This window comes from Balaenoptera physalus (genome assembly GCF_965194825.1).
Source record: "Balaenoptera physalus genome assembly, chromosome: 9".
Lineage (NCBI taxonomy): Eukaryota > Metazoa > Chordata > Mammalia > Artiodactyla > Balaenopteridae > Balaenoptera > Balaenoptera physalus.
In genome coordinates, this window is record NC_138888.1 from 91,088,832 (window position 1) to 91,114,638 (window position 25,807).

The window sequence follows — 25,807 nt, forward strand, 5'->3', positions numbered from 1 at the left end:
GGAGCACTTTCAGTTTTTTCAATTTGCAATTCTTTACTGCTCCTGAAATGAATGTGAATTCTGGAAAGACGTGGCTAAGAATCTGGGCAGGTCTACCTAGATCACCTCCTTCCAACAGTTTTTCTAGTCTGGTGAGACTTGAAAAGATGAGAGAGAGAGAGAAAGACACCTATCTCAACAAACAAGGCAGCCAATCCCCAAGCAGATCTCAGGCGTGGGAACTAGCATCAGTAGGTAAGACCCATTAGAAAGTAGTGACTACTTTTTTAGCCATAAATATTCATCAAAGAAGTCAAATAGGGCTTCCCTGGTGGCGCAGTGGTTGAGAATCTGCCTGCCAATGCAGGGGACACGGGTTCGAGCCCTGGTCTGGGAAGATCCCACATGCCACGGAGCAACTGGGCCCGTGAGCCACGATTACTGAGCCTGCGCGTCTGGAGCCTGTGCTCCGCAACAAGAGAGGCCGCGATGGTGAGAGGCCCGCGCACCGCGATGAAGAGTGGTCCCCACTTGCCGCAACTAGAGAAAGCCCTCACACGGAAGCGAAGACTCAACACAGTCATAAATAAATAAATAAAAGAACGTGAATTTCTAAAAAAAAAAAAAAAAAGTCAAATAGCCTCTGGCAATAGATGGAGATCAGTGGACCCACAGTGATCAAAGGAACGGCGAAAAGGGAAAACAGGACAGTGCAGAATACTTTCATCGCATTACATAGCTTGGTTCAAAAAATAGGCACTTCAGCATTATGTGTTAAAGAATGGGATGAACCATTTTGACTGCCAGAGTCATCAACTTGTCATGCTGAAAGCTTAGAAAAACTTAACAGCTACCTCTTCATGACAGTTGACTGCAAGCAAGGAAAGAAGATCCTTGTAGAGCAATTCTCTAGACCTCTCCAATCCCAGTAGTTCCTCTTTGCAAAAGAGCTCTGGTCTCCTGGTCAGTGGAAAGAGTGATGGGGGATGTGTATCTGGCCTGACTTTTCTCTCTCACGATGGCAGCAAGAGCATAAGGCTGGCTTCAGTGAAATCTTCTTGAATTTTCACTTTCTTCTTGGCCATCTAGAGTTAGCAGGAAAAGAATCTAATAGACCAATTCGGGCTCAGTTGCTGATGACTGATAATGGTTTGTTATGATATCCCTTCAGGCTGTTTACATTTGAGCAAGAGAGCATTAACTCTGAAGGTAGGAATTTTAAGTACTTTGGAATGCTGTAGGGGAGACGTGTGAAGACTTAGGACTCTTCCTAGCGCTTTACCAATTATATCATATAAACAACAGCCTACTCTTAGCTCTGACAGTTCTTGGCAGGCGACAAGGCTGAGGATACTAAGAATAACAACCATGTGACCAGAGTTCTGATCCTAAACCCTTTCTAGAAAGAAAAGTCTTCATGATCTAGGAAATCAAGCTGAAATTACCTCCTTCCTTTGTGTGCCTCTCATCATGGATTATCTGTGACAACTAAATGTATCTTGTACTGATTTTTTTTTTTTTTTTTTTTTTTGGCTGCGTTGGGTCTTCGTTGCTGCACGCGGGCTTTCTCTAGCTGGAGCGAGCGGGGGCTACTCTTGCTTGCGGTGCGCGGGCTTCTCATTGTGGTGGCTTCTCGTTGCGGAGCACAGGCTCTAGGCTCGCAGGCTTCAGTAGTTGTGGCACGTGGGCTCAGTAGTCGTGGCTTGCGGACTCTAGAGTGAAGGCTCAGTAGTTGTGGTGCACAGGCTTAGTTGCTCCACAGCAAGTGGGATCTTCCCAGACCAGGGCTCGAACCCGTGTCCCCTGAATTGGCAGGCGGATTCTTAACCACTGAGCCACCAGGGGAGTCCTCTTGTACTGATTTTTTAAAATGCGTTGGTTAAAAAATGTATCCCCAGACTTCCCTGGTGGTGCAGTGGCTAAGAATCCGCCTGCCAATGCAGGGGACACAGGTTCGATCCCTGGTCCGGGAAGATCCCACATGCCGCTGAGCAACTAAGCCCACGTGCCACAACTACTGAAGCCCGTGCACTCTAGGGCCCGCAAGCCACAACTACTGAGCCCGCATGCTGCAACTACTGAAGCCTGCGCGCCTAGAGCCCATGCTCCACAACAAGAGAAGCCACTGCAATGAGAAGCCCACACGCCGCAAGGAAGAGTAGACCCCGCTCGCCGCAACTAGAGAAAGCCCGCGCGCAGCAACGAAAACCCAACGCAGCCAAAGGAAAAAAAAAAAGATAGTATCCCCAACCATTATTCTAATCTGAGAAAAGCAGAAAGAGGAAGAACCAGGTTCATAGAAACCCTACTCTGTAAAAGTAAAGCCTCAGACTGCCTTCAGGAAATAAAGAATTTTCATTGATGAAAAATTTAGCAATAAAAGCACCGAGTAGATAGTTATTAGTCAGGTAGTAATGTTTGTGGAAAAGACAGTATGCTAACTGTTGTGGGCAAATATAAAGGAGGAGACAGTAAGAAACTACTAAATACATGACAACAAATGTGAGAAACAGATATTACCCAGTGCAACTGTGTGTGTGTGTGTGTGTGTGTGTGTGTGTGTGTGTGCTATTGAGGATAGAGTATGGATGAAGGGAATATAAAGTTATCACAACAGGCAAAAACAATAGCAATTCCTGTCTTTATGTAGGGCGATTGCTTTCATAAAGTTTTTTTTTTTAATTTGATTCTCGTATCTACCCTAAGAACTTAATGTTAAAATGCTAAAAACTCAAACAACAAGATCCTACTGTATAGGACAGGGAACTGTATCAATATCCTGTGATAAACCATAATGGAAAAGAATATAAAAAAGAATGTATATAAGGGGTGGGATGAATTGAGAGATTGGGATTGACATATATACACTATTGATACTATGCATAAAATAGATAACTAATGAGAACCTACTGTATAGCACAGGGAACTCTACTCAGTGCTCTGTGGTGACCTAAATGGGAAGGAAATCCAAAAACGAGGGGATATATGTATACGTATAGCCGATTCAGTTTGCGGTACAGTAGAAACTAACACAACGTTGTAAAGCAAATATACTCCAATAAAATATTTTTAAAAAGAATGTATGTATACACACATATATATAACTGAATCACTTTGCTGTACAGCAGAAATTAACACAACATTGTAAATCAACTATACTTGAAGAAAAAGAAAAAGAAAAACATACTAAAATCTCAAGTGCAGCAGAGATCCAGAGAAGAGAAGAGAGGCTTGTCTCAAAGGTCACACAGCAGGTGGACAGTTAGGGAGAGGGATGGGGGAGAAGTGAGGACAGAGCCCTGCCATTTAGCATCATTACTGGCTTAAGCACAATCTTATTATACTCTCTGTTTGTGGAAACTTAAGGTTACTCAAGTCATAATAATTTCTTACTTGTTCATGTACAAAACGTCTTATTTCAATCTAAGCATCCATCGCTCCTGTGTATTTAGCTCAGGATAGTCTCACATTTGTGTGAAATGACATATATATATGTAGTTGTTCGGTTTGCATTGTTTTTAATGGCAAAGTTGTTTGAAAATGTTCATCAATAGAGAACTGAGTAAATTATGGTCCATGGAATTCCCTGGTGGTCCAGTGGTTAGGAATTGGCGCTTTCACTGCCGTGGCCCGGGTTCCATCCCTGGTCTGGGAACTAAGATCTCGCAAACCATGCGGTGCGGCCAAATTAATTAATTAATTAAAAAGAAAAATAAATTATGGTCCAGCCATACAATGGAATACTAATGCAGCTGTCAAATAGAATGAAGCAGCTCTCTATTGATTTGGAAAGATCTAGGACTGCTGAAAAAAGTGCTACAAACTGTGTGACTTGAAACAATGGAAATGTATTATATCGCAGTTCTGGATGCTAGAAGTCCAAAATCAAGGTGTCGGCATGGCCCTGCTCCCTCTGAAACTTATAGGAGAGGATCGTTCCTTGTCTGTTCTTAGCTTCTGATGGCTTGTAGCAAGCCCTGGCATTCCTTGGCTTAGAGCTGCATCACTCCAGTATCTGCCTCCGATGTCGGTCATCACATCACATTCTCACTGTGCGTCTGCGTCCTCCTTTTATAAGGACACCAGTCACATAGGATTAAGGGCCCAACCCACTCCAGTATGACCTCATCTTAACTTTCTTTACATCCACAATGACTTTATTTCCAAATAAGGTCACTTTCTAAGATGCTGGGGGTTAGGAATTCAACATATCTTTTTGGGGACCCAATTCAATCTATAAAAATCTCCAAGACAAATTGGATTTTCACCTAATTTTCTCAAAGCAAGGTACAGAGCAGAGTATATAACACCTTTGTGTAAAAGAAATGTGTACACACATATACATAAACGTTTATAAATGCATTAGACTATCTCCAGAAGGGTTCATAAGATACTAGTAGCTTCCAAGCACGAGAACAGTAGAGCTGGTAGAAACAATATAGAAGAATCAGAGTTTTTAGTTATTACTTTTTTTGTACTTTTGAATTCTGCGTTAACCAATTTTTTAAATCCCCTTCCACAGCTGTTCTTTAGTTACCATGAATCTATTTAACATTTAGTTCCCTCAAATATTAGGAGAAGGTATTCAGATCTTTTCTTCTGAGCTGCCCTGGCAAGATTAATCCAGGAGAGAATTCATTCAGTTGAATGCCAATCCAAAATATTAAATAGAGAGGGAGAAATCAGAACCAGGATGGGAGACTGGGCTCAGAAATTATGCAATCAGAATCTCGAGCACAGCAGATACACACGGCAGAGAGTGAGTTCAGATACTCCAACAGGGTTATCATGGATCTGAGAGCAGAGTGAGGTCGTGCTCAGGAGTGGCCAGCAAGCCCTGTCATTGTGGCTCTAAGTGCCGTATTTCCTACACCTGCCTGTCCTGAGAATCAGTTTTTCTGCATACAGATTCTTCACCCCCTTCTCCAGAGAGTCTGATTCAGTGAATTGGAGGCTCGGGCCGTAAAACGTGAATGTTTCATACATACAGAGAGAAAGTTTGGGAAACACTAAAGGGCAGAGAGAGAAAGGAGAGTGCTTAATGATCACCCTTGGTGTGTTCCCTTTCTCTACCTGACTCTCCTTAAAATTAACCCTGATCCTAAGGTATGAGCAAGATACTCAGTTCAGGACTCCTTGGATGGCCTGTCTTGGGCTGTACCATCCCAATATCATCTGCTATTCATTTCTGCTTTCCCCCCAATAAGTCTAACATCAAATGTTCTCTGACACAGGCTTTATTGGACTCTGCATCATTTAGCTCCTGTGGGAAGACAGTTGGCCTGATATTCCAGAGAGTTTCAAGACAGGGTAATCCTGAGAAATCAACATGTAGAATAGAATTTTTAATGGGAGGAAAAAAAACTCCTTCTCAGGACCTGTCTTTTACAAGTCCAGAATTAGGAAATATACTGTTGGCAAAAATGTTCTAAACTGTATTTTGATGCAGTTTGCTCTGGAAGGAATAAATAATATGCTGTCTAAACAGGATTGGTAATAAAATCTATTTGAGAAATGCTTGTAATTATCCCGCACTTAAAGATTCACAATGCATATTATCATAGTTAAGACCCTAAGAAGTCCTTGACGTAAAGAAATTTACTGACCTTTACTGAAATCAGAGTTTATAAAATGTACTTGACTGCACGTTGTTTTCTTACATGTTACATATTAGTATTCTTGCAAATCTGAGATTCCAAGGAGCGGAGTTTGGAAAACGTTACCATAAATATTTCCACATCTCATTTGCTAAGAGTTTGGAGAGTAGTTTGGGAAAGGAAGTATTCTGATAGAAATGAAGTCATCTGAGTGGATGAGATAGGACTTTCTGGGAGCATTTATTTATTTAACAAACATTTATTGAACATCATCTAGAAAAATAAACTAGACAAAGTATTTTTTCATAAAACAGGGATTTTTTGGTAGGCTCCTTTGGTAATATGAATCATTTTGTAGTTTTGTTTTAAAAAATTGTAGAGATTTTCTGGTATATTCTCCTTTACAGAATATTCACAGTTTGATTAATATGAGAGCACACTAGCTTGTTGGGCCAACGTGTTGATTTATTGGCTCAAAAAATACCAGATTATGAGAACATTGAGGTATTTAAGTTTCAGATATGTAGTACGACTAATGTTTAGTTTTATAATAAACTTATTTAAATGAATAAAATAAAGCAATAGAGTTAATGACAAACATAAAAATATCTAAGGACAGAATAAGGCTTCCAATTAAACATGGCAAATTGAGCCTGTTTATTTCTATACTCTCCTAAAACCCCACATAAATGGCCTCAGTGGAATAAAAAAGGAATAAATCCACTATGACAAAGAGAACAAGGTGGGTAATAATAGCAGCTAAGAGATATCCACAAGGTTCTAGAAGGTGGAAAGTAGACGACTGAGTGATGAGACTTAGCTCAGCAGAGGAAGTGGAAGCCCAGCTGCCTGCAGTGAGAGATGCCCCAGCAAGAAGTGTACCAACTGAACTGTAAATGCCATAAAGCTCCATGATGGTAAGATACTGATTATTCCCAAAGAACCAGGGTGTGGGATGCGGCCAAAAAGTAGAGAATTAGATGAAAGATGATAAGTAACAATAAGACCTCCAGATGCCCTCTTCAGCCAGTAACATCAGGCATATGCCTCCGGCATCTGCAAGAAGCAAGATGAAGAGCCAGCCCAACCCTGAAGCTACTGAAGCCTAGGCCTCGGGCTCCCCATGCACAGGTCCCGTCCAAGGCCTTGTATTTAATCGTGCTTCATAATTTTATATTTTCTTTGTCCAGAAGAGGGCCCTCCAAATGATATAAGCTTGAGGCCCCACAAAACCTAGATCCACCCTAGAGAGAGTAGAGATATTGGACCAGGAGACACCATTCTAAAAACAAGGGGGACTTTTTTTTTTTTTTGAAGTATGGTTGATTTACAATGTTTCAGGTGTACAGCAAAGTGATTCAGTTATACATATACATATATATATTGTTTTTCAGATTCTTTTCCGTTATAGTTTATTACAAGATATTGAGTATAGTTCCCTGTGCTAAATAGTAGGTCCTTGTTGTTTACCTATTTTATATATAGTAGGGTATATCTGTTAATCCCAAATTCCTAATTTATCCCTCCCTCCCCTTTCACCTTTGGTAACTATAAGTTTGTTTTCTATGTCTGAGAGTCTATTTCTGTTTTGTAAATAAGTTCGTTTGTATAATTTTTTTAAGATTCCACATATAAGTGATATCATATGGTATTTATCTTTCTCTTTTTGACTTAACTTCACTTGGTATGATAATCTCTAGGTCCATCTATGTTGCTGCAAATGGTATTATTTCATTCTTTTTTATGGCTGAGTAGTGTTCCATTGTATATATGTACCACATTTTCTTTATCCATTCATCTGTCAATGGACATTTAGGTTGCTTCCATGTCTTGGCTATTGTAAATAGTGCTACAATGAACATTGGGGTGCATGTATCTTTTCAAATTAGAGTTTTCATCTTTTCTGGATATATGCTCAGCAGTGGGATTAACATGTCATATGGTAATTCTATTTTTAGTTTTTTAAGGAAACTCCATACTGTTCTGCATAGTAGCTGCACCAATTTACATTCCCCTTTTCATCACACCCTCTCCAGCATTTATTATTTGTAGGCTTTCTGATGATGGCCATTCTGACCAGTGTGAGGTGATACCTCATTTTAGTTTTGATTTGCATTTCTCTAATAATTTGTGATGTTGAACATCTTTTCCCATGTCTATTGTCCAGCAGTATGTCTTCTTTGGAGAAATGTCTGTTTAGGTCTTCTGCCCATTTTTTGATTGGGTTGTTTGTTTTTTTGATATTGAGCTGTATGAGCTGTTTGTATATTTTGGAAATCAATTCCTTGTCTGTTGCATTGTTTGTAAATATTTTCTCCCAATCTGTAGGTTGTCTTTTCATTTTGTTTGTGGTTTCCTTTACTGTGCAAAAGCTTTTAAGTTTATTTTTTTTATAGATTTATTTGATTAATTAATTTATTCATTTATTGGCTGCGTTGGGTCTTCATTGCTGGGCGCAGGCTTTCTCTAGTTGCGGCGAGCAGGGGCTACTCTTCGTTGCAGTGCGAGGGCTTCTCATTGTGATGGTGTCTCTTGTTGCAGAGCACAGGCTCTAGGGGCGCAGGCTTCAGTAGTTGTGGCATACGGGCTTCAGTAGTTGTGTCACGGGGGCTCAGTAGTTGTGGCTCACGGGCTCTAGAGCACAAGCTCAGTAGTTGCGGCGCACAGACTTTGTTGCTCCACAGCATGTGGGATCTTCCCAGACCAGGGCTCGAACCCATGTCTCCTGCTTTGGCAGGCGGATTCTTAACCACTGTGCCACCAGGGAAGCCCCTAGCTTTTAAGTTTAATTCTGTCTCATTTGTTAAAAACAAGGGGATTGTGTGAGAATCTGCATGAAAAACTGTTCCCTTCCACCCCTGCCACAGCTCAGCTTCCGGAACAGTGTAGCCTGGCTATACTTTCAGGCAAGAGACTAGAAAACACTGACCAGGTCAAAATCAAAGACCTATAGAAACTGACATTTACAGGGGCCCATCTGTCTTTTCAGGGAATTCCCACCGTGACCCAATCTCCCTACAGCAAAGCTCACTGGTTGAGAAGTCCTACAGCTTAAAAGCCTCACTTCAAGTATGAATAGACAGTCAAGAATCACCAAAGAAAAGCCTTCAACATAACAGCTAGAAAAAAAGCAGAGAAAAATTTTAACAATAAAAGCAAACCTTATAACAAATATCCTCAGAAAGAAAAGAGAAAATACTGCATCTGTTTAAAAACTTTATTTTTATATATATATATAAAATACTATACATACATATATAGTACACATACGTGTATACTATATATACATAAATATACGTATGTGTGTATGTATATATACACACATACATACATTCAAAAAGTAAGACAAAGATACTGGATATTTAAAGTATGATAGCAGATGGATTGAAATATAACATTGAGAAAATTTGATTAATAACAAGGATTCCAGAAATAAAGTGTGAAAAAATGAAAAGAAGGAAGTTATAAAAAAGAAAGGAAGGAAGTTACAAAAGAAATAACACAGGCAAGGACTTTCCTGGTGGTCCAGTGGGTAAGACTCTGTGCTCCCAGTGCAGGGGGCCGGGTTTGATCCCTGATCGGAAAACTAGATCCCGCGTGCATGCCGCAACTAAGAGTTTGCATGCTGCAACTAAGAAGTCCACATGCTGGAACTGAAAGATCCCGCATGCTGCAACAAGATCCCACATGCTGCAACTAAGACCCAGTGCAGCCAAAATAAAATACATACATACATACATACATAAGAAATAACACAGGCAGATGTCCCAACTGGGAAAATTTGAGTTTCCAAATTAAAATAGTCTACTAAATATCCAGCACAATAAAGAATAAGTTAATAATAATAACAATAATAATAATGGCTAATGTTTACAGAGGGCTTTTGTGCCCAGCACTGTTCTAAACATTTTGAAGTATTACTATTGGGTTGGCCAAAAAGTTCGTTCAGGTGTTTCCATAACATCTTACAGAACATTTTACAGCCAACAGAGGCATAGAAAAGTGGAGTACCTTCCAAAGTTAGTGAGCTAATTAAGTGACAGATCTAGCAGTCTGGCTCTAGAATCTGTGCTCCTGGTCACCACACATTTTTGCCTCTCCAGAAAAAAAGAAAAAGATCTTGTGAAAGCCCAGTTATTCTGAAATGTTAAAACCCTAAGTCTCCCAATGGGAAAAGATAGGTCACACACCAAGGACTGAGAACAAGAATGGCATCAGAATCCTCAAGAGCACTACTGAACACCAGTTAGCAATGGAGCAATCCTTCCAGATTTCCAAGGAAAAATAATTTCCAACCTAGAATACTATACCGGGCTCTCCATCAAGGATGAGAGTTGAATAAAAGCATTTCAATCATGTAAGGCTGCACACATTCACTTCCTGTGCGCTCTTTCTCCAGAAGCTACTGGAGGACTAAATCAAGAAGGAGTAGGTGGGCTTCCCTGGTGGCGCAGTGGTTGAGAATCTGCCTGCCAATGCAGGGGACACGGGTTCGAGCCCTGGTCTGGGAAGATCCCACATGCCGCGGAGCAACTGGGCCCGTGAGCCACAACTACTGAGCCTGCGCGTCTGGAGCCTGTGCTCCGCAACAAAGAGAGGCCCGCGCACCGCGATGAAGAGTGGCCCCCGCTTGCCGCAACTAGAGAAAGCCCTCGCACAGAAACAAAGACCCAACACAGCCAAAAATGAATATAAAAATAACTTTTAAGAAAAATAAAAGGAAACTAATTTAAAAAAAAAAAAGGAGTAGGATGAGGTGTCCAGGAAAGGAGATGCACCGAGGAGAGAGCAGAGGGAAACCCTGGAGGAGGATAAAAACAGTCCCAGGGTGACAGCTGTGCTGCAGTCCTGGGAAGCTCCCAGACAGGACTGGAGCAAGAGGACATGGGTCTCTGGAAGGAATAGTGAAAGAGGAAGAAGAGGAGGAAGAGGGAGAAACTGAGAGATCAGCTGTAGTATTTGATTATATTGAGAAAAGTTTTCTAGTTCTGGCAGCATATTTAGGAATGAATTAGTTTTCAATACATGAAAAACTAAGCAGATGCAATAATGAGGCCATTTCAGACTCAGAGAAAATAGTTGTACAATAAATGAAGGGTAATCATAGTATAATTTATGCCTCAGTGTTGAGTAATGTTTATCTAATTATACCAATGAAAGCATCAAACATTTCATTAGAGCTCTCAATAGATTCAGTGAATGGAGGAAGGGGACATGGATCCTATCCTCTTCTCCTTAATCGTCTTCATATCATGGATCCCACTTTCTGGAATTATCCAAGAAATATTGTCTATTTTTTTACCTTTTCATACCAGAATGTAAGTTCATAAGTATGGGGACTTTGTCTTATCCACTGGTATATCCCCAGTTATTTCCAGGAAGGGGCAGGACAGGTATAATTGTGCTAAATCCCCTTTTTTCGATAAAAAATCAACAGGCAATGTCCAATATTGAAAAATCTTGAAATAATAGTATGAGCATACCATATCAAATAATACCAGTAGAAACCACTGAGATAGTTGAAAGATTTCCTGTGGGGAGCAGAGACTGGGAACGCAAAGGGATAAAGCAGGAGAGAGCTGTGCTCTATTATAAGCCTTGTAATGTTTTCTGATTCTTAAATTATTAAATTTATTACCTTGATAAACAAATAGTAAACTCCAAAAAGAGAAAAAAATAAAAATGAATACTATAAAATCATGTATAGCAAAGTGAAGTTTCATATTTGAAACATTTTATAGTGGTGTTTTAGAATGACTAACTTCACAACATTGTGTAGAATGAATTGAGTGAGGTAAGGAATTAGAGGAGAGAAAACTAGAAAGACTTTGAAATGGTTAAGATGATAGGTGATGATGGGAATTCCCTGGCACCAGTGGTTAGGACTCCATGCTGTCACTGCCAAGGGCCTGGGTCCGGGAACTAAGATCCCACAAGCCGTGCGGCGTGGCCAAAAAAATAAAGTAGTTTAAAAAAAAGATGATAGGTGATAAGGCTCTGAATTAGATGGATACCCCTGAAATTGGAGCAGTGACATAGTAGAACATATTTTGGAAGTTTAAAAAGTATTTTAAAAGATAACCAGGAACGACCACATATCCCATGCCGTCACTTATAATCATTCTCATGTAATTTTTCAGGACTTTGGAAATAGCGAGTGCAATTCCGTAAAATAAACACTTAAGTTAAAAGAAATCAAAGGTTCCTCTTATTTGTAGCGATGTTCCTTTCAGGACAATTTTGTAGTTCTGGTGACTATGATAAGCAAAGTCTTTACAATTCTTTGGCACACAGACTAGCTTTGAAAGCATGAGATGGAATTGTAGTATCATATCATATTGTTACAGTTACACAGGTTCAGAACTCACTAACTTTCAGAAGTCAACACCCTCTGATTTTAAGAAATCATTTACCATATTCCCGATAAAGATCTCAAGTTATTTCTCAGCTCTTTGAAATACCAAAAAACCTTGTTTTTCCTGCCCTGTGTCATTTGCATTATTCTGCCTTGTATAATTTTGAATTGTTTTCATCCCTCTTACGATAAAGTCATTTGGACCAGGATTTATACCATAGACATGCATGCACTTAATACAGATTTTTTGAGTTGAATTGAGTATTAATCATTTGTAAATGCTTTTAGAAATTTATTTACCCCCTTCAAGAGGAGAGGAGCTCGGTTTCCTCACTAAATAGGGAATTAAATTAGATGATTGTTCCTAACCCTCCTGCACATTAGAAACATCTGGAAGAGAGAAAAATTCGATGCCCAAGTAAAAATAAAATCTGGGTAATTTTTTTTAATTCACTGTTGCTTCTAACAGAGATTGAGAACTGCTAAATACAAATTTCCAAACCTGAATTTGATTCCCAAACTTGGTTAGGTATCAGAATCACCTAAGAAGCTTCCTAAAAGTGCATCCCTTCCAGCTCCAAACTCTGGTTATGACTAAGTGGCACTCAGACCACAGCTGTTGACTTTTCTCATTCAGTGAATTTGATTTGACAAATTACAGAGGCAAAGATCTTGCAGTGCGTGATCCCCTTAGAGAAAATGTTCAGTTTGGACTCATGTACAAGGAACTGATAAACTAGCAGGGAGAGTGTAACTCTCATTTATCTCTACTCGTGTTCCCCTCCCCTGCAAACATGCCTCTCTCTTTCTGTTGATACTTGGCTTAATTCCTGCTTGAATTGGAGATTTGGGAGTTGGAGCAAGTCAGCACCTACAAGCTGCTTCCAAGCCCCTGCGGGAGCCCAGAATAACCTTACAGTCATGTTTTATGCCAGGCTGGGCTTGCAAAAGATTGGGTTGCTCTTTCACCAGAAATAGGTATTATTTAATGGTAAATATTGTCACCATTTCCTCCATATACCACGTGTTATAATGTTCATATATATACTATATATATATATATATATATATATATATATACTATTTCATTGTGAATGAATGTCTGAGTTACTAAATAACAATATTTGTTTAATCATCTGGAACTCATGGAAGCCTCACGACAGCCTGTCCGATAGGCTGCAAAAGCCTCATATGGGCACGTGAGCAACTGAAATGAAAACTGTCATAGTAGCCAAGCCAGGTCTTCTGTCGCCTGGACCTGGCACCAGCGTTCCTTCTATTCTAGTATATTCCACTGTCTCTTGTGAAGAGAATGGAGACTTTTCTTCCTTCAAGAAAGTCAGATTTCAAGTTCTGAATGTGCAGTTTACCTTCTGATGAATCCTTTCCTTTGCAGAAGAGAATGTCTGGGGTGCTGGATATTCTAAGCAATCAGGCCAATACCATTTATATAATAATTTTATATATTACTTAGGATTGTCTTTTTTTCCACATGGAAATCACTGGCTGTGTTTAAAAGCTACAAATTTTCTGCAAAACTGCTCAGCAGCACAACTGTGAAACCAATTTTTATTTTATCAAAATGGAGACGCATTTGACATGCGAGGGTCCAAGGATTGTTTTTCCATGTTGGCGTAGTTGGTGCTTAATATCTGGTTCTTGAAAATAATGATGCCACTCGTATTAGCAGTCATGACACATGCACTTTGCTCATCCTGCGTGCATCAGTCAGACACTGTTTGACCTTGCTGTGCTGAAGCACAAAGAAAGATCGTATGTGGAAAAGCCAAAAGGAGACTGGAGTGGTTATACAGAGGGGTCTAATTACAGGTATTTGAAGCATAAAATCATTGTTTAGAATCTCTTCGCAGAGATAAGCTTGTCCTCTACCAGCTGTATTTTTTCCGTTCTCTTTTCTGCTTTTGTGGAAGTCAGCTCCTTTGTTACGCTTCTAAAGTGTTTAAATAGACTGGAGTTATATTTTGAGAGACAATTAGAAAAACTCTAGAGCCCTACAAAAGGTTGCAAAAGACAAAAGAATTTTTTCTAATTAATCCTCTTGATTTTACTTCATTTTAGAATGTAAGATGGAGAAGAGAAAACCTGAATGGGAGTGGAGACCTTATTTTTAGCCCTGATTCTGCACACACATGCTATAAACCCCTGGGCATATCATCTAACTTCCCAGAGCCTGTATCTCCTCGTGTGTGAAATGAAGGCATGAGACTAGACTGATCTTCTGTCCCAGCCCAAACATCCCATAATGCTATGTCTCTACAGGTCTCAGGTTTAATTTTCTTTCTACACTGAACATATCTGAAATCTAAAATTCTATGTAGATCCTCTCCTGAGACATTATTTTGATGCCACTAACACTGGTTTTCAAATCGTGGTACTCAAACTTCTAACAGAATCATGTGGAATGCTTATTTAAAATGCAGAATCTGGGCTTCCCTGGTGGTGCAGTGGTTAAGAATCCGCCTGACAATGCAGGGGACATGGGTTTGAGCCCTGGTCCGGGAAGATCCCACATGCCGCGGAGCAACTAAACCCGTGCGCCACAACTACTGAGCCTGCGCTCTAGAGCCCGTGAGCCACAACTACTGAGCCCACGTGCCACAACTACTGAAGCCCACGCACCTAGAGCCCATGCTCCGCAACGAGAGAAGCCACCTCAGTGAGAAGCCTGCACACCACAACAAAGAGTAGCCCCCGCTCACCGCAACTAGAGAAAGCCCACGCACAGCAACAAAGACCCAACGCAGCCAAAAATAAATAAATAGATAAATAAATTTATTTTTTAAAAATACATAAAATGCAGAATCTTGGGAATCCCCTCGCAGTCCAGTGGTTAGGACTCGGTGCTCTCACTGCCAGGGCCGGGGTTCAATCCCTGGTCGGGGAACTAAGGTCCTGCACGCCACGTGGCACAACCGAGAAAAAAAAAAAAAGGCATTATCTTGAGCCTTGACCCAAGCCTCTTAAATCAAAATCTTTAGGACGGGATCTAATGTACAGCAGGGTGACCGTAGTTAACAGTACTGTAAAATTCTCACCACACACGCACACACACAATGATAAAACTGTGAGGTATCGGGCATGTTAACTTCCTGATTGCAGTAATCATTTTACAAGATATACGTATATTAAATCATCACCTTGTGCACGTTAAACTTACACAGTGTTATATGCCAATTATATATCAATGAAGCTGGGGGAAAATAATATTCCTAAAAAAAAAAATCTGTAGAATGGGAGGAGGGATTCAGAAATGTGTCTAGTGGCCTCCATGGGGATCCCTAATTCCTCTAAAGCTTGAGAACGACTGAGAAGCCAGGAGTAAACCGTAGAAGAGGGGAGGGAAGGGTGACAGTGGCAAGTGATCATTGCTACCTAGCTTTGGCTGCGGAGGAAACAGGTGTGGAGGGAAGAAGGGTGCAATCTGGGTTCTCCTGGAGAACACATCTCTCTGCTGACACTGTCACCCTGTTTGAACAGACTGAAGTCAAGCACTGACTATGAGAACTGCTGCATAAAAATGCCCCTCGGTCACAGCATCACCCGTTACAATGAGTCTGTAGCTTATGTTTTTTGTAATATTCAAAACCAGGCAAGTAGGTCGGGGTTCTGTTTTAGGAACGAGGAAATGGCCTTCCTCAAGAAGCAGAGAGAAAAAAAGTAAATGGTAACCATTTAGGATTTCTGAAGATTTTTTCAAGAGTAGACATAAACCCTTTGGTGAATCAAAATATATTCTTTTCATGCTGGGGATTTTGCTCCAATTTTATTTATCCTGGTGTGGGGACTGTCATTCAGAGTGTTCAGGTGAGATCGTTTGTGTGAATCCCTGCAAAACCCATGCTTGATCAGCGTTAGCTCCTACCATGGCTTTATATTTCTATAGTGACTGTCTCTGTAGGTTCTGTACTGCCTGTTTAGCACAAACACACAAAATAGAAAGAGAAGGGAACATCTCATCAGTCAATGTCTCAACTTCAGACAAGTTTGAGATCAAGGCTCAGGGAATCCCATCATCTCCTGATAAACCAAACATCCCGTGTGAGAGGACCCTGACTTGCCCAGCATTGGGCGGAGTGCAAATCTCCACATCACTTGAGTGGAGAGTTGATCAGGTGGAGGAGGAGCTGCTCTGGCTTAGAAGGATCTTTCAAGAACTACAGACAGTGCATGCCCCCAGCACAGGGTAGCACTGCCTGGGAAGGCCCAGCAACCTAAAAGGACCTAAAACACGCTTTTGATGAGGTAACTGCAACCACATAATAGCAACATATTGGCTTTGCATTGGTTGAAGAGTGAATTTCTAGACTTGTGGTAAGCAGGCTCCTGGGGTGACCTCACTCCCACTCAAGCTCAAGCGTCATCTTGGTGGAAAGGAGAATAGAAGTAAAGGGGAAAGGAGAACACAGATATCCTTTCCTTCCCCATGGCCTCCTAAACAAATGAACAACCCTCTTGTGGAGGCCTTCCCTGTCTATTCATCCTTTTCCACTTTATTTTTCTTCGTAGTATTGATGCTTATTTTGTTTCTTGCCCATATCCACTTCATTAGAATCTACACTCCATGAAGGATAGATTTCTGTCCACATGTTCACAGCTGTTGCCTCACTTCCTAGAAGAGTTTCTGGTGCTTAGTAGGTGCTCACTAAATACTTGTGGAAAGAATGAATAACCCCCTATTAGATGATATCCTTCCCATATTCAGTGATATAGAATTAGTATATTTTATGCAGTTTTAGAATTGTGCCCCCCCAAATGACAATAGAATATTTAGGGAGATGGACCAAGGTGGAATGTTTACCTGGCTGGTTATTTCTGGCTTTCAGATTAGGTAACTTAGTCATTGAGAGCTTCAGCTCTGGAATCAAACTATCTTGGTTTGAATCCTGGCCCTGCTACTTACTAGCTGTGAGATCTCCAACAAGTTAATTAACTTCTCTGTGCCTCAATTTCCTCCACTGTGAAATGGGGTAATAATAGGAAGGTAGCTTTAAGTATCAAATGTATCTAAAGTGTTTGAAATGTGGGGCTGCACACAGTAGACAAGAATAACACTGTGGTTGCTTTCCTGTGAATCTCATGTTATCTCTTCCATCAGTGGTGCTTTCAATAGACCATAAACACACAGTTACACTCGTGTTCTTGAGTTAAATCTGGATGTCTTAAAATATGTAGCTGCATGACCTTTATGAGAATCAGAAGGTACAATTTATGTGCAAAGAACAAAAGGAGGGCCACTCTTTGAGCAGTGAAGCCAAGGTCACAACCACAACAACAATGAAATAAGAACTATTATTTGTTTAATATTTTATCTTATTTTTTATATTTTATTTTTGGCTGCATTGGGTCTTTGTTGCTGTGCATGGGCTTCCTCTAGTTGCAGCGAGTGGCAGCTACTCTTCCTTGCGGTGTGCAGGCTTCTCATTGCGGTGGCTTCTTCTGTTGCGGAGCACAGGCTCTAGGTGCGCGGGCTTCAATAATTGTGGCACGTGGTCAGTAGTTGTGGCTCGTGGGCTCTAGAGCACAGGCTCAGTAGTTGTGGCACATGGGCTTAGTTGCTCCACGGCATGTGGGATCTTCCCGGACCAGGGCTCGAACTCGTGTCCCCTGCTTTGGCGGGCAGATTCTTAACCACTGCGCCACCAGGGAAACCCTAATATTTTAAATCTATCTATCCACCCTTCTAACTATCCACCCATCCATCTATCTACCCATCTATCTCTTTGTCTGTCTATCCTACTGTAATTGTATGATCCTGTCTATTAAGAAGTTATTTGTTAATGGAAGGTTCTCATCTGAAACAGTAAAACACCAAGCACACTAACATAGCAATTACTTTGTGTCAGGTACCATCCTAGGCACTTAGAATGTCAGTGTAAACACCCGTGCATTCACTTGCTACTTCAGAAATTCTATTTAAAAATTTCAAACTCAGAAACACACTTTCATGGAGGGTTAATCTTAATTTTATTGTCCGTATTTGTTCTCAGTGATTCATATAAGCTTCCCATGACCATAGTCCCATAACAGTCCCAATGGGCTGCAGTATTAATGAAATAATAGTATTCAAGTGTAACCCAACTGCTCCAGCCAAGATATCCTTAAACTCTCCAAACTTCTGGGGCTATTTCATTTTATATCATTTTACATCCAAAATGAAAGAAGTCCCGTCTCTACCCCCAACATCTCTGAGGAGTTCAGTTCTCCTTAAGGTTCCTAGCTGCCTGCTTTTCCACACTTCCTTCCTCCTAACATCCCTCTCAGTATGAACAAAGCTCCATTTTCTTTCAAGGGGTCCACCTTGGACCTCCTCTCTTCTTCATGCCCCCGGAGCATTAGTTTCACAAAGCTGTTACTTGTAGCTGACTTGTATTGATCTTTTGAGGGAGGGAAGGTGTGGTAGGAGAAGAGAGGGTAAAGAGAACACAACAGCAGTCATTTCAACACAGAACACAAAATAACCTTAAACGATTTCAGACATCAGTCTTCCTGACACTTTTGGGCCATTTCCCACCTTTGAGAATTTCTCACTGCCTGTCTCCTGCCAGACCTTGAGGTTCCTTCCTCTCTTCCATGACCCTGCTTGCTTTTCTTTCTCCCTGTTTCCCAGGCCCTTTACTCATTTATTCACTCCTCTCTTCAAGGTTTCCTGCAGAAATACAAATAAGCTCTCTCTCTCCATCTCTCTTCCCCTCCCCCCAGGCAAATGACAAGGGGGCCCTCCTTTACCGAGATAAACATCTTATGATGTTTTCCTGAAAAGAACCATCTACCCCGGATTGAATTATGACATTACTCATGGGAGTTCCAGCAGTTCTGTGTAGAAGGGACTTTGTAGATTTAGTCTAACTGAAAGGGAATTGAGAAAATTTGTCTTGAAATTGTGCTTGCATAGCAAACAAACTGTTTTTAACTTAATTGTGTATCAGTCAAAATCCTGGCAGAAATCAAAATTCCACTCAAAGGGCTTGAAATGAAGAGAATTTAATTAAGGGACTGTTTCCAGAGGTGTGGGCGGGTTAGAGAAACCAACAAGGAACCTTGCTGCCCCGGGACAAGGTCAGTAGGAAGCCACGCCCCCCCCCCAGGTGTGAAGGAGCGAGGGAAGCAGAGGTGTCTCTGTGCTTCTGACAGTCGGGGCTGGGGAAGAGCCGGTAATGATGCCGAACCCAGCCTCTGCACCCCGACACTGAATTAAATCTTGGAGACAAGAGTTTTGGGTGAAGTAGAAAAGAACAGCTTTATTGCTTTGCCAGGAAAAGGGGGGCACAGCAGGCTCATGCCCTCAGCACTGTGTGTCCTGACCTGGAGCGGGTAGTGAGGAGTTTTATAGTACTGGTCCACAGAGGGCGTCATCAGCTCGTGGACGTTCTTCTGATTGGTTGGTGGTGAGGTACGTGGGATTCAGCATCGTCAACCTTCTGGTTCCAACAGGTCTGGGGTCTACGTGCTGGTGGGCAGCACACTGTTAACTTCTCCCACCTGCTGGGGGTTTCAGTGTCTGCAAAACAACTCAAAGATATTGTTGTGTGTTGATATATCCCTTGAGGGGGAACCAGGACCCTGCCCCAAGGCCGCACTATTGTTTCTTAACTGTCCCTCCCTTGTCTCACCATCCCCTCCCTTCCCTAATTAGCATCTGTTTGAACCTGCCCATTGCAACTCAGGGAAGGTCAGGGAGGCTGAATGAAGCCTATTTCCTGTAATCAAGAAATGGGGGACACAGGAAGGCTTTTGTGCCCAGGAGCCCCACAGGGTCCTGCTCGGTTTCAGTAAGAGGTGTTATCTCAGGGGTTACAGGCCTCAAAGCTGGGAGGGAGCAGAGGAAGACGTACCTTGATCTTGCCTTCCTCTTGCCCTCTGAGCTCCTGCAGATGCTTCCCAGGGGCTGAACCCAACCAGAAGCTAGAGGGCAGGACTTCCCTGGTGGTGCAGTGGTTAAGAATCCGCTTGCCAATGCAGGGGATGTGGGTTCGATCCCTGGTCCGGGAAGATCCCACATGCCGCGGAGCAAGCCACAGCTACTGAACCTGCCCTCTGGAGCTCGCGAGCTACAACTACTGAAGCCCACGCACCTAGAGTCCGTGTTCCACAGCAAGAGAAGCCACCGCAATGAGAAGCCCGTGCACCGCAACAAAGAATAGCCCCCGTCGCAGTGATTGAGAATCTGCCTGCCAATGCAGGGGACACGGGTTCGAGCCCTGGTCTGGGAAGATCCCACATGCCACGGAGCAACTAGGCCCGTGAGCCACAACTACTGAGCCTGCGCGTCTGGAGCCTGTTCTCCGCAACAAGAGAGGCCGTGATAGTGAGAGGTCTGCGCACCGCGATGAAGAATGGCCCCCGCTTGCCGCAACTAGAGAAAGCCCTCGCACAGAAACGAAGACCCAACACAGCCATAAATAAATTAAAAAAAAAAAAAAAAATAGCCCCCGCTCACCTCAACTAAGCCCGCACACAGCAGCAAAAACCCAACTCAGCCAAAAATAAATAAATAAATAAATCTTTAAAAAAAAGAAGAAGCTAGAGGGCAAGGGAGCCCTGGCAAAGGAGTCTGCAGGATTCCTCACCTGTGGCCCAGAACAGGTGGGGTGGGGTTGGGTGATGGAGAATCACCAGAATAGACTGTATATTTATTTCGGGTAACTTTGCAAACAGAAACTGAGGAGGATGAAGGACAGCTTGACCACTGCTGGCCACTTCCTGGAAGGCAGAAGCAACTGCAGTCAAACTTTGTTTCACATTGAAATTGTCCCCTCCTAATACCCTGGAAAGCTGTTGTGGAGACAGAGGTTAGGCCTCTCCTTCCCCATTCCTGGGAAAAGGTCTGAGTTATGGGCAGAGCAAGGTGTAAGGGAAGTATCTGAGTGGTATTCACCGTGGTCTTGTTGCCAAGATTCCTACCTCTTTTGCACCACGGATTAGCTCAAAACACTCTCTATTATAAGAAACAGTAAAGCAGTTTTCGAAGCGTAAAACTAACCTGCAACAACCAATCCAGAAATTGAGTTCAGTGCTGGGAGAAGTCAAACACAATTGAGGATGTACACTTCTCAACGCTAAATTCTTTATTATTACCTCTAAACTCAAGCTCTCAACCAACCATGACGAGAGTTTACATTCCTCTTTGAAATCAGTGAGGCAAAAAACAGATTACCAAAAGCTGGAGAAAAGGATGCAGTGTTGATTCTTTCCCCGGTGCTGAATACTAATTTGAGGGGATGTCTTTGGTTCTTTTCAGAGAATGGAGGCTGCAGTATCAACCCCTAGGGACTTCCAGCCAGCTTGGCCCACTGCCCAGTGCTCTTTCATCTGGTTCTGTCTGCAGTTGCCAAGAGAGTGATGGAAGAATTTCTAGAAGAGGCTTTGTTTCAATCCAACTCCCTAGCTGGGTCAATGACCACCTTGACTCCTGGGAGCAATCATAGCGTGAAGATATGGCTCTGACCTGCAAGTCCCCAGGGTATACTGTGATGTCAGAGAGCATTATGAAATGTCTAAGAGAATACTGTCCTCTGTAAAGTTAACTTTGACATGACCTGAGGAATAAAGGAAAGAAGGACCCTTGGACATACATGTTGCCCAAGCCCCTTCTTCACATTTTTAGTGTCCAGGATAGCCTGTGGAAGAGGTCCTGAGTTGAGTGCTTTACATTATTCGCCTCCAAATAAATATGGGAGATGCATGCTAAAATATCTCTATTTTACAGAGAAAACAGGTTTGAGGAAATCATTGGTTTGCTCAAAGACACACAACTTGTACATGGTAGAGCTGACATCAAAGCCCAGTTTTGTCTGTGTTCAAAGCCTTTGCACCTAATAATCACACCACGTGGATTGAGTATGTCAGGGAATTTGGAAGGAGTAGTGAGATGGTATATCGTATGGGTGGTTCAAGTTGTTTCCAGAGTTACGAATCTGTGATACTGTGATTTATAAGAAATATATTTGGTCATTCAGATGACTGAAATGTATTTCTCATTATATTTGGTCTTCATCTGCAGATCGTGGCTTACAGTTCTGGCAACCCTTGTCCTAAGTGTTGAAAGTGATAAAGGTGTCTTTTGTTGTGTAACTGAGGTGATTTGGGGAAGCCCCTGGGATGGGGGCTGGTTGCCAGGAGAACCAACCACGTGATAAGAGGATAGGAACTCTTAATCCCACTTCCTGGAGGTTGAATCAGTTGCCAGTGGCCAGTGATTTAGTCAATCATGCCTGTGTAATGAAGCCTCCATAAAAAAACCGAAAGGACAGGGTCCAGAGAGCTTCTGGGTTGGTGAAGCAACACATGGAGATGCTGCGAGAGTGTCATCCTGGAGGGGCAAGGAAGCCCGTGCCCTTTCCCCATACCTTGTCCTCTGTACCTCTCCCATCTGGCTCTTCCTGAGTTATATCCTTTTACAATAAACGGGTAATCTAGTAAATAAAATATTTCTCTGAGTTCTGTGAGCCACTCTAGCAAATTAATCGAACCCAAGCAGGAAGCCTTGGGAACCTCTGATCTATAGCTAGTCAGGCAGAAGCACAGGTATCAGCCTGAGCTTGTGACTGGTATCTGGAGTGAGTGTGTCTGTGTGTGTTGGTTGGAGGAGGTTGGGGGGATACGGGGTGTCTGGTGGGTCAGGAAGCCCCTCACCCCCCAACACACATGTTGGAATTGGGTCCAGGATCCCCAAAAGAGAATCTATATACAAGGATAAATTTTATTATCCAGGACTCTTGGCTAGAAGTGACAGAAACCCAATTCAATTTCTAGCTTAAGCCGGGAAAAAAAAATTGACTTATTTCACCTGAAAGTTCAAGGGTTAGTGGCTTCCAGTACAGAACCAAGGGCTTAAATGAAGTTTCCAGGAATCATTCTCTGCATTCATTCATTTACTAATTTTTCTGTGTGTGTGTGTGTGTGTTGGTTTTAATTTGCAGACTGGTTGTGCCTACATAATGGAGAAGATGAGTCCTGACAGCACCAGACTTACATAGTCCTGCATGACCTCAAACTAAGTAAATAAGCCTCTCTCCCTGACCATCCATATCAATTCTTGAAAGACCTCCTGGCGCAGCTTGGATCACATGCCCATCCTTGGACCAATCACAGTGTTTGTGGGGGAATGTAATATTCTTATTGGCCAGCCTGAGTCACAGGTTCACTCCAAGTAGGACAGGTGAGGTCATATCATCGACAGCCCCAACTGTTCCCAAAAGAGACAGTTCCCAAAACAGAAGGAGGCTGGGCAGACAAATAAAATGTAAGACAATAAAAATGGGCACAGGGCTTCCCTGGTGGCGCAGTGGTTGAGAATCTGCCTGCCAATGCAGGGAACACGGGTTCGAGCCCTGGTCTAGGAAGATCCCACATGCCGCGGAGCAACTGGGTCCGTGAGCCACAACTACTGAGCCTGCGCGTCTGGAGCTTGTGCTCCGCAACAAGGGAGGGCGCGATAGTGAGAGGCCCGCGCACCGCGATGAAGAGTGGCCCCCGCTCGCTGCAACTGGAGAGAGCCCTCGCACAGAAACGAAGACCCAACACAGCCAAAAATAAATTAATTAATTAATTAAAAAAAAAAAACAGCTGAAAAAAAAATGGGCACAAAAATTACTAACTTAACTAAATAAACAAACAGGGCAGTCTCTGTCTGTGGGAGGCTAAATGAGTGAGACAAGCATATGAGAAAAAGTTGCTAGCTACCCCATTAAGCAAGAGATACAATGTGTTAAAAATAGCTCCCTTGAGCAGAGCATACTGCTTGAACAAAGAGAGATGTTTTCCTTATTATTGTGTAGAACTATACTATAGCAATAATGATAACTTCTATCCCTGAAGCTTTTTTTTTTTCCCCCAGCAGGGAAATCAGGAATCTCCATAGCCATTACTCTGAAACAAAAAATCAGTTTAAGAGTAAGAACGATTACGATTATTTTATAGGAAAAAAACAGAAATGTCTTTATTCCAAAGTCAATGCTTGGTAGACTGAATATAGGCAATCTTTAATTAAGAAACTCTCCTGACAGAATAGAGTCCGATGTCTACCTCTGGGTTCTCTCAAGCTCAACATCCCTCCAGAGCTGCTTTGCCAGGAGACCCTCTTTCTCTGACTGCTTGGTGCTCAGAGAGTCTTGGAGTGAGAGCTTGAGGTTAGGAGATGAACTAGACCAAGGGGTCCTTTCCCTTCTCTGTTTTTCGCCCCTCCTTCCTCCAATCACCTTGGAAGCTCAACTTTTAGACTGCTCAACTAGCATCTCCTCTGTGCTTTCCTCCATTACAGAACTCTTCTTATTTTGTTGTCCAGTTTGTTTATATGTACATCCTTCCCCATTTTCTGCCAGCCTCCCATCATTGACAAGAGGATGAGGCTCATATTAATTCATTTTTGTACGTACGGCAGTTTTTATACTGCCTGGCATATAGTAGGTACTTAGTAAATGTTGGTTGAGTGAATGAGAGCTTTACCATTATATGTAGGGTAGTGATTTTCTGGTTTAAGAGAGAATAAAATTCAGGGAAATTTTTTTCAGAACTGAAAGAGCTATGACTATTGTAAATTTAATTATTGATAAATAGCCTAAATATATAATTATATATACTACATTGAATCTCATAGTAGATTTTGTTATGGAAAAGTAGTAACAGTATCAAAGGTTTAAGGAAAGTAGTGAGATGTGTAGCTTAAGGTGAGTGTTAGGGTGCAGCAGACCTGGATTCTATTACTGGCTGTTCTGCTTGTTATTACGGCTTAACAGTCACCCCAACTTCAACACAGCAGCCAGCTGGTTCTCACTTGGAGTCTCTCATGTATTTGCAGTCAGACTGGGGCTGCAGGCAGCTGAAAGTTTGGCTATGCTAGAAATTTATTTTTTTTTAATGAAGTATAGTTAATTTACAATGTATTAGTTTCAAGTGTATAGCAAAGTGATTCAGTTATTTATATATATATATAGTGTATATACATCTATTCTTTTTCAGATTCTTTTCCATTAGGGTTATTACAAGATATCAAGTATAGTTCCATGTGCTATACACTAGGTCCTTGTTTGTTATCTTTTTTTTTTTTTTTTTTAATTATTTATTTATTTTTGGCTGTGTTGGGTCTTCGTTTCTGTGCGAGGGCTTTCTCCAGTTGCGGCGAGCGGGGGCCACTCTTCATCGCGGTGTGCGGGCCTCTCACTATTGCGGCCTCTCTTGTTGCGGAGCACAGGCTCCAGACGCGCAGGCTCAGTAATTGTGGCTCACGGGCCTAGTCGCTCCGCGGCACGTGGGATCCTCCCAGACCAGGGCTCGAACCCGTGTCCCCTGCATTGGCAGGCAGATTCTCAACCACTGCGCCACCAGGGAAGCCCCCTCTTATCTATTTTATATACAGTAGTGTTTACCTGTTAATCCCAGACTCCTAATTTATCCCTCCCCTTCCCCCTTAGGTAACCATAAGTTTGTTTTCTAAGTCTGTGAGTCTACTTCTGTTTTGTAAATAAGTTCGTTTGTATCATTTTTTTGGATTACACATATAAGTGATATGATATTTGTCTTTCTCTGACTTAGGTCCATCCGTGTTGCTGCATATGGCATTATTTCATTCTTTTTTATGGCTGAGTAATATTCCATTGTATATATGCACCACATCTTCTTTATCCATTCCTCTGTTGATGGGCACTTAGGTTGCTTCCATGTCCTGACTATTGTAAATAGTGCTGCTATGAACATTGGGGTGCATGTGTCTTTTCGAATTAGAGTTTTCATCTTTTCCAGATATATGCCCAGGAGTGGGATTAATGTGTCATATGGTAGTTCTATTTTTAGTTTTTTTTAAGGAACCTCCATACTGTTCTCCATAGTGGCTGCACCAATTTACATTCCCACCAACAGT

General features: G+C 42.0%; 1 long non-coding RNA gene across 1 annotated transcript in view; it reads right to left on the reverse strand.

The window, feature by feature from the left end:
* The window catches only part of LOC309666689, a 90,554-nt gene extending 65,677 nt beyond the window's left edge, over positions 1-24,877 (reverse strand). Inside the window, exons 1-2 of the long non-coding RNA XR_014267245.1 lie at positions 23,546-24,877; positions 1,485-23,225 (exon numbers count right to left, since the gene is read on the reverse strand). This is a non-coding gene — a long non-coding RNA (uncharacterized lncRNA). The remainder of the gene's footprint in view (positions 1-1,484; positions 23,226-23,545) is intronic.
* Positions 24,878-25,807: the final 930 nt, after the last annotated feature.